This window comes from Prionailurus bengalensis, chromosome B3, assembly GCF_016509475.1.
Source record: "Prionailurus bengalensis isolate Pbe53 chromosome B3, Fcat_Pben_1.1_paternal_pri, whole genome shotgun sequence".
Taxonomy (NCBI): Eukaryota; Metazoa; Chordata; class Mammalia; order Carnivora; family Felidae; genus Prionailurus; species Prionailurus bengalensis.
The window spans coordinates 24,195,720-24,209,054 of record NC_057355.1 but is presented as its reverse complement, the minus strand read 5'-3'; the positions used below and the strand labels follow the sequence as shown (position 1 = coordinate 24,209,054).

The 13,335-nt window shown below is 33.2% G+C and overlaps 1 protein-coding gene across 5 annotated transcripts in view; it reads right to left on the bottom strand.

The window, feature by feature from the left end:
* Window positions 1–6,541: 6,541 nt before the first annotated feature.
* LOC122468348 (collagen alpha-2(I) chain-like) overlaps window positions 6,542–13,335 on the bottom strand; it is a 52,057-nt gene continuing 45,263 nt past the window's right edge. For 4 of the 5 annotated variants that reach the window (XM_043554876.1, XM_043554875.1, XM_043554879.1 and 1 more), the window contains 4 exons: window positions 9,993–10,076; window positions 9,427–9,568; window positions 8,562–8,665; window positions 6,542–7,881 (listed from right to left, as the gene is read on the bottom strand). The gene's annotated coding sequence lies outside the window, so the exon portion shown is untranslated. The remainder of the gene's footprint in view (window positions 7,882–8,561; window positions 8,666–9,426; window positions 9,569–9,992; window positions 10,077–13,335) is intronic. The other variant, XM_043554877.1, reaches the window with a different exon arrangement.

The window sequence follows — 13,335 nt, the reverse complement described above, 5'->3', positions numbered from 1 at the left end:
TGCATATTTTCAGGTCACAACATTATGAAACTTGAAATAAACCACCAGAAAAAAATTTGGAAAGCCCTAAAATACATGGAGATTAAAGAACATCCTACAAAAATGAATGGGTTAACCAGGAAATGAAAGAAATTGAAAACTCATGGAAGCAAATGAAAATAAAAACACAAAAATCCAAACACTTGGGGATGCAGCAAAGGCAGTTTTAAGAGGAAAGTATATTGAAATACAGGCCTATCTCAAGAAGTAACAAAGTTCCCAAATACACAACCTAACCTTACACCTAAATGAGGTAGAAAATGCCAGCAAATAAAACCTAAAACCAGCAGAAGAAGGGAAATAATAAAATTGGAGCAGAAATAAATGATATATAAACAAAAAAAATACAGTAGAAAGTAAGAGCTTGTTCTTTGAAAGAATAAACAAAATATATAAACTTCTAGTCAAAAAGAAAAGAGAAAGGACCCAAAAAAGAAAATAGAAAGGACCCAAATAGATGTAATCATGAATGAAAAAGGAAAGATCACAACCAACACCACAGAAATACAAACAATAATAAGAGAATACTATAAAAAATTATATGCCAACAAACTGTGTATCTGGATGAAATGGAAAAATTCCTAGAAACTCACAAATGACCAAAACTGAAACAGGAAGAAATAGACAATTTGAACAGACCCATACAAGCAAGAAATTGAATTAATTATAACAATTCTCCCAACAAACAAGAGTCCTGGGCCAGATGGCATCCCAGGGGATTTCTACCAAACATTTAAGGAAGAGTTAATACCAATTCTTCTCAAAGTGTTCCAAAAACTAGAAATGGAAGAAAAACTTCCAAACTCATTCTATGAAGCCAGAATTACCTTGATTCCAAAACCAGACAAAGACCCCACGCAAAAGGAGTATTACAGGCCACTTTTCCTGATGAAAATGGATGAAAAAATTCTCAACAAGATACTAACAAATTGAATTCAACAGTATATTAAAATAATTATTCACTATGATCATGTGGGATTTACTCCTGGGCTGCAGAGCTTGTCCAATAGTTGCAAATCAATCAACATGATACACTACATTAATAAAATAAAGGATAATAACCATATGATACTCTCCTGTCAAAAAATGCAGAAAAAAAGCATTAAAACCCTCAAGAAAGTAGAGATAGAAGGAACCTATCTCAACATCATATAGGCCATATATGGAAGACCCATAGCTAATATCATCCCCAATGAGGAAAAACTGAGACCCTTTCTCCTGTGGTCAGGAACAAGACAAGGATGTCCATTCTCACCATTACTATTTAACATAGTACTGGAAGTCTTAGCCTCATCAGTCAGAAAACAAAAAAAATAAATAAATAAAGGGAATGCAAAAAGGCAAGGAAGAGGTAAAACTTTCTATTTCCAAATAACATGATATTCTATGTAGAAAAACCAAAAGACCACTCCAAAAAATTGCTACTACTAAGAAATGAATTTAGCAAAGTCACACGATATAAAATCAAAGTGCATAAATTTGTTGAATTTCAATACACCAATAACGAAGCAATAGAAAAAGAAATCAAGGAATCAATCCCATTTACAATTGCACCAAGAACAATAAGATACCTAGGAATAAACCTACCTAAAGAGGTAAGAAATCTGTATGCTGAAAACTAAAGAACACTTATGGAAGAAATTGAAGAGGACATAAAGAAATGGAAAAGATTCAATGCTCATGGATTGGAAGAACAAATATTATTAAAATGTTTATACTACCTAAAGCAATCTACACATTTAATTCAATCCCTATCAAAATAACACCAGAATTTTCACAGTTAGAACAAAAAATCCTAAAATTTGTATAGAACCACAAAATTCCCTGAATAGCCAAAGCAATCCTGAAAAAGAAAACAAACCTAGAGGCATCTCAATTCTATATTTCAAGCTATATTACAAAGCTGTAGTCATCAAGACAGTATGCTACTGGAACAAAAACAGACACATAGATCAATGGCACAGTACAGAAAACAAATGGACCCACAACTATATGGTCAACTCATCTTTGACAGAGTTGTAAAGAACATCCAATGGAAAAAAGACAGTCTCTTCAACAAATGGTGTTGGGAAAACTGGACAGCGACATGCAGAAGAATGAAACTGGACCACTTTCTCACACCATATACAAAAATAAAATGAAAATGAATGAAAGACCTAAATGTGACAGGAAGCCATCAAAATTCTAGAGAGGAAAACAGGCAGCAACCTCTTTCACCTTGGTCATAGCAATGTCTTACTAGTCTTGTCTTCAGAGCCAAGGGAAACAAAAGCAAATATGAACTATTGGGACTTCAAGATAAAAAGCTTCTGCACAGCAAAGGAAACAATCAACAAAACCAAAAGGCACCCTACAGAATGGGAGAAGATATTTGCAATATATCTGATAAAGGGTTAGTATCCAAAATCTATAGAGCTTATTGGGACACCTGGGTGGCTCAGTCTTTTGCATCCAACTTCAAGTCAGATCATGATCTCGCAGTTTGTGATTTTGAGCCCCACTTCAGGTTCTGTGTTGACAGCTCAGATCCTGGAGCCTGCTTCAGATTTTGCACCTCCCTCTCTCTCTGCCCTTCCCTTGCTTTCTGTCTCTCTCTCAAAAATGAACATTACAACTTTTTAAAAAAGAGCTTATCAAACTCAACAACCAAAAAAACCAAAATAATCCAGTTAGGAAATGGTCAGAAGACATGAATAGACATCTTTCCATAGAAGCCATCCATATGACTAACAGACCCATGAAAATAGACTCAACATCACTCATCATCAAGGAAATACAAATCAAAACCACAATGAGAAGTCACCTCATACCTGTCAGTATAGCTAAAATTAACAACACAAAAACAATGGGTGCTGTCAAGAATTAAGAGAAAGGGGAACCCTCTTGTACTTTTGGTGGGAAGCAAACAGTTGCAGCCACTCTGGAGATTATTATGAAGTTTCCTCAAAAAACTAATATAGAACTACCCTATGATCCAGCAATTGCACAATTAGGTATTTACCCAAAGGATGCAAATACAGATTTGAAGGTGTATATACACCACAATGTTTATAGACAAATTATCAACAATAACCTAACTACAGAGAGAGCTCAAATGTCCATCGACTGATCATGGATAAGGAGGATGTGGTATATATATCAATGGAATATTACTCAGCCATCAAAAAGAATGAAATATTGTCATTTGCTATGACATGGATGAAGCTGGACTATATTATGCTAAGTGAAGTAAGTCAATCAGAGGAAGAAAAATACCATATGATTTCACTCATCTGAGGAATTTAAGAAAAAAAACAGATGAACATATGGGAAGGAGGAAATAAAAGAGAAGAAAGGTAAACAAACCACAAGTGATGATTAAAGATAGACAAAAAACTGAGGGTTGATGGAGGGATGTGGGTGGGAGATGGGTTATATGGGTGATAGGTATTGAGGATGGTGCTTGTTATGAAGAGTACTGGGTTTTGTATGTAAGTGATGAATCACTGAATTCTACTTCTGAAACCAATATTGTACTGTATATTAACTAACCAAAATATAAATAAAAAGTTAAATTTGGAAAAATAAACAGAAATTTTACCAAGAAGATTTATACCTGGCAGCTAACTTCATGAAAAATTGTTTATCTTTTTAAGTGACCAAGTTGAAAATTGAAGGCACAATAAGATACCACCTCACACCCACTGAAATAGGTAAAACTTAAAAGAATAAGAATATTTAATTTTAATAGTGATGGATATTAGCTGAAAATATCACAGACTGTCTGAAAGTCTAAAATACTTCCAAATATTTAATATACATTTTGGCAGTTCCTTATGAAGTTAAACAAAATCTATCCTGTAATCAATCACATTCCATTTTTAGGCAATTACGGAAGAGATCTGCTAATATATTCAAAGTAGCTAAAAACTGAAAAAAACCCACAAATGACCATCAACAGGAGAATGGGTATGCAAATTGAAATATGCCCATTCAATGGAATGTTTTTCTGCAATTAGAAAGAAAAATTTAAAAATCTACTGATACTGGGAATAACATGGATGAATTCCAATATGATTATGATGAGTGGATGGAGCTAGACACATACTGTGTGTTTCCATTTATATTAATCTCAAGAACAGATAAAACTAATGTATAACACTAAAAATCAAAACATTGTTTCCTATGAGAATTAAATGTGGCTAGAAGGAGGCAATAGGGGAGGTTCTCAAGTAATAAAAATATTCTACCTCCTGAATAAGGTACTAATTACATGGGTATATAATTAACATGAAGACACTTTGGCAAACTATTGATAATGGTGGAACCTGGGCTCCTGGTGCAAGTTTATCATTCTTTTCTCCTTATACTCTGCATGTTTCCCTGTGTTCACAGTGAGTAGTTTTATAAAATTCACAATAGAACATATCTTCATTACAAAAGAAAACAAGTGAATAAATGGATTATACGTGTTTAAGAATTTATTTAGAAAACGCAAAGAACTACAGAAAAATATATAAATAAATTAAAACTGTTAAAAAAACACACTGATAAGTTGTATCAACAAGCTGATTGGGGGAGAAGAAAAGGATCAACTAATGATGCTAAAAATCCACGAGTCAGACTTACTTCATTTAAAAAAAAGGCATAGCAAAACAAACAAAAACTGGAATGAAAATGGGTATCAGTTGAAATGAGAAATTAAGAGAGTGATGAAAGAACCCTTTGTATAACTTCACGTTACTTTGTTGGAAAATCTGCTTGGATTGTGATGTTCTAGGATAAACCAAGTTAAATATAAGATGCAAGACATAAAGCAAACAGTCACTATAGAAAAAAGTGAGAAAATTTTATAGATAGCCTCAGTTCTACTTCAAACCACCAGAAGAAAGGACAGTTCAGATTATTTAATTGATGTTCACTTAGCCATTCATATTAATGCTAAAGGTTTTCAACCCATTCTATAGCACAGAATATCCTCAACATTAATTTAACACAACCAGAAAATCTGATATAAAACCATGACAAAAATAGGACAGAAAATTATGGATCAACTTCATTTAATAGTATACTTGCAAAAAGTCCAAATCAAACTAAGATATGCATAATTTAGTAGTAAATTTAGAGCAAAACATTTTTTACCAAAACATTTTTACCAAATTATTAATTCAATGAATAAAATAAAGTTTCAATAATATAATTATTTCACAATAATAAAAGTTTAATTGAAGAATAATACAATTTTTTTAGGAAAAAACATTTATTACATTACCACCTGGTTTTGATGAAGTTTCTTAAAAATATAAAAGGTGGGAAACTTACCTAATATGATACACAAAAATATCTCAAATTTAAAATTCAAATATTGCATTAACGATTGAGACCACCTAAATAAAAATAACTTACCTATTAAGTTTAGGACCTGATACCACCCCTAGCAGAGTCCTATACACAAGATAGAACTACAAACCAATAAATACATTGACAGTTTTCCCATCTAAACTATAGCTCTTCTATTATTGAAAATATCTTACTCATGTAGGCAAACAGCTTATTTATCAGACAAAAATTTTGATTATCTACACTCCCATCAAGGACCTCATGTTACTCTTTTACCAATCTTAAACTATTGTATGCCAAATTTTGTCCATTCTTAACCATTTCCATTTTTTGAAAAACCCACCTCAAACCACATCAACCCAGACCCCAAAGCTTACTTTTAAAACACTACTAAACGTTGTCAAAGTGGTGTTTTCCCTTGCTGCAGTAAGTTTACTTAGTCACTCAGCTTTTCTTGATCATCGTTCTTTCTTGCAGTCTTTTTGGTTAATAGACCAGCAACAATATACTGGTCAAACCCAAGGTTTGATTAAATCAAGGGTGGGTAAAAGTTCCACATTTGTTTAAGTGCTCTGAAAGTACCAGTCAGTGAACATTATCAACATAATTAAATCAAGATCACTTGGAAGGAGCAAATCAAAATGATCAGTATTTGCAAATGATTTGGTATGTACTTTGACAAAATCTGAAAAGTCATGAGAAGAGTAAGGTGACCACCTTCCCCCCCAAAACAAAATTTTCAGATTTAGAAAAAATATCAAGTAAGAAAGTAAACTTAAAAAAAAAATCACAAATTGAAAATGCTAACAGTAATTAAAATTGCTGAATAAAAAGAAAGACATACCTTGTCCTTGGATAGGAAGACTTATATTACTAAAAACCAATTCCCCCTAAATTAATTTACTTAAGTTGATGAAACTGCAGTCTAAACTGTAATTTCTTCCAACGAGAAGACACGTGAGACAGGAGGCAGAAGAAGAGACACACATATCCACAGAAAAAAAATGGTGCCAGTCACAGATGAAATACAGCATATGTGCAAGATGGCATTACATATAAATGGGCAATTATTGGCAAATAATCGCAAGTAATGGCAAATAACTTGGCAACTTTAAGATTTCAAATCAAAAAAATTTCTCATGATTTAAGAATTTGAATAAAAGAAACACAAAAGAATAAGAAGTTAACATAGGTGAACGGTTTTATGAAATCAGTATAAATATTTTTTCCAAAATGACATGAAACTCAGAAGCCATAAAAGCAAACATGGTTATACTTGGACATATAACAATCATACACATTCTTACAACAAAAATGAAGTATAAAAGTGCATAAAAATATCTATAATGCTTCACAATCCAAAGCTTATTCTCCCAGTAATAAATGAGCTCTTCAAAACCAGAAATCTAAACCCCCACCCCCAAAATTGGACATAAAGAGGAAATTAAAGAATACAGATGGCTAATAAACATGAAAAAATGATCAAACTCAAAAACAAAAGAAATACAGTTTAAGACAATAGTTTGGGCTATCACATTGGCAAAAAAATTAAATATTTATAAAATCCATTATCTGTGAAGTTGTGGGGAAAGCTGTCAATCTCATTCATTGCCATTTGAGGATAAAGTTGTCACCACATTTTAAGGAAATCTTGTAATAATTTGAAATGTGCATATCCTTAATCCCAGTATTTGAACTGCTAAGTAATTTATTATGATATAATAGACAAGTGCAGAATTATTGATAGGGAGTTTCATTGCACAGAAATTTGGTGCTAACATAAATATCTATGAATGAGAAATGCTTATAACATTTAATTATATTTCACCTACAAAACAGTCATGCAGTCATTCAACAAATGACACAGATGTGTATTACTGAAATAGAAAAGGGTATTAAAACTGTTAAATGAAAGACAATTTGCAGAAGAATGTGTACAATATGGCCCTACTTCCAGAACCCCTCAAAATAGTTTGTGTGTATGTGTCTGTGTGACTGTATGTGTGCATCTATCCACTTAAAGAATGCACACAACTCCTTTAATAGAAGAAAACTTTGGGGGGGTAGAATTGGGAGGGAGGAGGGAACTTAATTTATATATTAGATATTTAGATACACTTTGAAGTTTTGAAAAAAAATTGTGTAGTTTCTTTTCAATATATCCAATATTTAAATTTTACCATATGGCAAATGGAAATTATAAATATATTTATGGGAGCACTGAGCAATTCCATCATTTTGAGATTCTTGTGCAATAATATTTCCTCTACTGAGGCTCCTGGGATTGAGTCAAGTGGCAGCAAGGGAAACAGTCACCATGCCCAAATTAAAGTCTCATCGATGATATCCCAACATGAGCATTTCTCAGTTAAGCATTTCTTATCTGCAGGAGGTGTCCACTGCAACACAGGAAAGAGACGAGTCTCCAAGCATAAAGAAGACTGTATCATTGTTTTGGTGAAGCTTGTAGTAGAAGTAATGGCACCCTCAGTAATAAATCCACCTCACATTTGTGGTCATCACCTGCAAGGATACAGGAGGGAAAATTGGCAAAGCTGTGGGACTTTTCTAAGGAGCTTATTGGGGGCTATGAAATTCTTATATACTCTACCTGTACATATCCTAGAATGAATCTACCCAGGGGACACACAGAAAGCCACATTTTCAGCTGCTGGGTCCACATTGGCCAGACAAATTACTTTAAATCTCCCTAAATCAAACATCAGTGCTACTTTTTCTTCCTTGCTGGGCTAAAAAGTGATAGGCACCTCCAACTATCTCAGATTTTTATCTCTTTCCCTCTGTATTGGCTTCTTAAAGTTCTAGGTCACTCATTCATTTGACCAATTATTTCAGAAGAAAATAGTTGTCTTCCCTCCAGTCTAATGGTTTTTGAGAACGACTGAATCTCATGAAACTGACTCTGTTAACACATTGGATCCAGCCAATTAGGAGCTTAGTTTATTGGATAAGAAAAGTTAAGAAAATCTTTCTTATTAACCATAACTATACTAACTGAAATGTAGAAAATCTATGAATGTATATAAGAAAAGCTGTATCTCTTAACTCACTATGCATTCTGGCCCTTGAAGTCAACTAGAATATAACCAGAAGTCAATAATCTTCAGAAAATTAACATCTAAGTTTCTGCCCAGACATGGTTGCCCCTAGAAAGCAAGGAATATTCTGAAAAAAAACCTTACCTTCAGAGGGTAGCATTTGGACAACAGCCCCTTTGTCTGAAGAGTCTTGTTTCAAGGATTTACTGGTATCATTCACTTCAAATGAACTCCCAAGAAGTGATCTTCTGAGGGGAAAAAAATGAAAAATTACACTTCCAATGAAAAAGGTAATTCAGCTGGAGGCTGGGAAGTTATTCTTTGGTACTCTTTAATGATTTTATTTGGAAGCTGCTTCTTAACTCTCACACAACTCAGAAACTATAGCTAGCTGCACCATAGCTCTATACATTTCAGTATAAGCATATTATGTCAGAGCCCTTATCTCTTGTGCATTTCCAAAATTGACTGGATTGCCTGAATCCCACTGAACATTATGTCTCTTTTTCCCCCATCATTTATTATTTTCTGCTTATTTGGCCAGGCTACTTACAAAATCACTCAGTATAATCTATTTATGTATCTATTCTCAGTAAAAGTTTATTGAGAACATATTCCATGCCTGGAAATCTATAATTACTTGTACCACAAAAGTAAACTAAAAATGTCGGGCCATAAGAAATTAAAAGCCCATTTGATGAATCAAGCACAGAAATAAAGACCTGAGAAGTAACTTAGTAAATGGTCTCATAGAGGTAGATACAGTTTTAGGACTGTTGAGGGTTTAGAGTTGTTGAGAAAGTCCTCCATTTAGGGATACCTGTTATTACCCACAGCTGTAACTCCTAGTTACTGTAATGCCCACTATTAACTGGATATTAGATGGGCTTTTAATAATATTTAGCTACAACCAAATGTTATCAAGCTTAAGAAGAGGGAGATCTATCAGATCCTATCTATCTTGGGCTTTTTTCCAGTAAACATGATGTCCCTGATAATACAGTCATACCTGCAAGGGTGTCCAAAAGACCACAGGTAGGAATGGAGAATCACTGACTTAAAATTAAGTTGTTATCTTACTCTCTGGAGATAGAATTCAAGAAAGGCAAAGGCATAGACAATTTCTCTTCCCTTTTAGGCCCCATCATTACCTGGCAGGGGGAAACAAGAGGAAAAATAACATTTTAAGACAAAATATGCATACATAGTATAAATTTTACCTATATGTACATATAAACTATATATATTTTTAAATATTACACAAACGCATGTACATGTAATCTAATTTAACAATAAAACATGCACAAATTGTGGGTATAGTGCTATACAGACTGGAAAGAGTGGATATTGCTAAGTTCTTGTGTGTCACATGCACAGCCTTCAAACATGCATTGCTCTTCCTTCCACCTGACATTGAATAGACCCAAAAAATGGCTGGCTAGTAATTATTTTATCAAGGTAAAATATTCTTTTTCTATTAAGGCTAAATGTTATCAAACATACACACACACACACACACACACACACGTGTGTATATATATATATATCTCAATAAAAACATGGTTTTTCTATTACCATCTCATGAAGTCCAAGAGAAGCTCCCACAGTTCCATTGGCAAAAGAAAATTGTTTCTAGCTTATCAATTTTCACAAGACCATCTTTAAAAGAAAATATGCATGTCAATAATATCTAAATATTTGGAAGGATTGGATTAAACTAAATATCTCTTTTATAATAACAGTCTAATATTTACTCCAAAGCAATAATCTCGTGAAAGGATACATTCCTGTGCAAGAATCATAAATGTTCTAACCACTCTTCATCTAAAAGAATTCATAAATACAATATTTTTATCTATGATTGTGAAGAAAGCTCATACTGTAAATCATCAGTTTTAAACAACTTCAATAAAACAATAAAGTATAGGTGTTATAAAATGAAGAGTACACTTCATTAATATATTCAGAGTATCCTCAAAATTGCACAGAACAATGGCTTACATTTGATTTTCTGATCTCAAATTTGCTGATTACTCAGTAAAAAATAAAGAATTGTGTGTATCCTAAAGCAATGTCCTAACAATGTCTTTCTGAAGTCATCTGCAGAACACCATATCTCAACTTTAATCAAATGTATTTAGGTTTCTTTTTCATCATGTCAACCATTAAAATATCTTGAAATACTAGCTTTATGTAAAGGTATAAAATTTTAAAATTTATATTAAAGAAAAAAGTAGGCAAAAATCATAATTGTTAAAACATGCTTTTGTCTTCAGAATATAAACATGCTGATGTAATATTGTCTTATTTCATTTTCTGTTTCCTGACAAGTTTAGAAACATTTATCATAATGTAGCAGCTTATACTTCTATTTTCAAACACATTTTCCCCAAAATAATCTTACCTAAATTTTCAATTACAGATATTTTAAAGATGCTATTTTTATAAGATCTACATATTTCATCATACATTGGCATACATGTTAGTAGCTCTAGATAATTTGTTTCCAATAGAACTTTGGCTCCTGCTGAACTAAGGTTTATAAATCCTGGGGCCAGAGTAATAGTATATCACTGTGCATACATAATTCTCTCGTCTAAGAGTAAATTTGGTCCCGAAAATTGCTGTTGGAAAATGCATGAATATGGACGTTAGAGTTTTCTTAAAGTCCTAATGGAAGACAGTAGACTTTCCCTTCAAAGGAACCATAGAGACACAGTTCTTCAAAAAGTATTAATATCTAAGTTAGGATAATGTATCATGGAAGAGAAAGATATTAGGTGAGTCTAAATGGGAAAAGAAACACAATCTTCTAAAATTACTGTCTCTGCAAAGCCTGTTACTACTGAGGGAATCTTGGCAAAGTATAGCAACTGCTCTGGCTTCTATTACACTTGATTCTTACACAGTTAGATGACAGAAATATATTAATTTCTTTAGACTTGCATGACAGTGTGTCTCAACCTTTTTTTATTATCATGTGATTGGATATCCTTTTTAGACATTTTCCCCTAGTTTTCAATCCTCCCCCCCCCCACCAATTTTAATACCACAAATATTCTGTATATCTGCTTATTTGTGTATGTGCATGGTGACTGTTTGGAGGGCCATAAACCACTATAATATTTAAGATTTCTTTTGCTCCCAAGAATTACTTTTCACCTCAGAAGTATGACATCAACTATGTTGAGAATCATGGTGTATAGTAATTTGAGAAAAATAACTAAACAGGTAGGAAGCATATAGAGTCTTCCAGCTTATCATGAAATGTGTTTGGGGTAGTTTCCCATTCTCTTCTAATGCTCATACTCAACAGGACACACTACTGAGGGCTCAGAGATGTTCTCTCAATCCCATATCTCACTTTGGTCCAATATAATCTTTATGCCCGAAAAAGGAACTATGCCTTTATGCTTTGGGCTAAGCACATAAATGTCAAAAATTCTAGAATACACAGGAATGAAAATCATGGAGGACTCACCATATTATTAATGTATACATGTGATGTGATTACAAAAGTTCTCATAAAATAGATTAAATTATTGGCTAGTTAAATATTGTCTAAAAACATAGATAAATATGAATGAGTGATATTATATTGTCAAGGGAACTTCTGGAAGATTTGCAGAGATAACCATTGTTGATGATGGAAATCTAAGTATCAGTGTTTAGTTGCTGAGTCTTAAGTGCAACTAAAACCTTGGATTCCTCCATATCCATCTCCCTTCAAGAAAACACGAGACATTTCTAATGGAGTCCACAGTCAGTAGTGATGCCCCTCTTTCATTCCTAACTCTAGTTATTTATGTCTTCTCACTTTGTTTCTTGTTCAGTCTAACTAAAGGCTTGTCAGTTTCATTAATCTTTGCAGAAATCCAACTTTTGGTCTCATGGGTTTTCTTCCTAGTAATTCTGGGTTTTGTTTTTATTTCATTGATTTTTGCCCAAATATTTATTATTTACTTCCTTTCACTTGATTTTCTAGTTTAATTTTTTTCTTATTTTTTAAAGCGAAAGTTTAGGTTATTTATTTGATGTTTTTATATTTACTCTTTTCTGATAGTCATTTAAAACTATAAATTTTCTAGGGCACCTGGGTGGCTCATTTGGTTAAGCCACCAACTTGATTTTGGCTCAGGTCATGATCTCACGTTTTGTGAATTTGAGCCCTGAATCAGTCTCTGCACCAGGCTCTGCACTGATGGCACAAAGCTTGCTTCAGATTATCTTTCTCTTCCTCTCTCTTCCCCTCACTTGCTCGTGCTCTCTCAAAATAAATAAACTTAAAACAATTTTTAATGTTTATTTTTGACAGAGAGAGAGGCACAGAGTGTGAGCAGGGGAGGGTTATTTTTGACAGAGAGACAGGGAGACACATAATCCAAAACAGGCTCCAGGCTCTGAGATGTCAGCACAGAGCCCAACGTGGGGCTCGAACTCATGAACCATGAGATCATGACCTGAGCCAAAGTCCGAAACCCAACTGACCGAGCCACCCAGGCACCCCTTAAAATTTTTTTTAAAACTATAATTTTCTTCTAAGCATCTCTTTTTATGTATCCCATTCAATTCTAAATGTTTTCTAGGTTTTTTTTTTTCATGATTTTATCTTTGACCAATTGGTTCTTTGAAGTATGTTAATTTTCAAATATTTGGTGATTTCCCAGATTTATTTGTTTTGATTTCTAATTTAATTCCCTTATGGCTATAGACCATACTTTACATGATTTTAATATTTTTAAATTCATTGAGTCTAGTTGTATGATGTAGCATATGGTCTATGCTGGAGAATACTCCAGATGTTTTTGAAAATAGTTTGTTTTCTGCTGTTGCTGAGTGTGTATATGTGTGTGTGTGTGTGTGTGTGTGTGTGTGTGTATCAGATCAAATTTATTGGTAAGATTGCTCAAGTATGCTA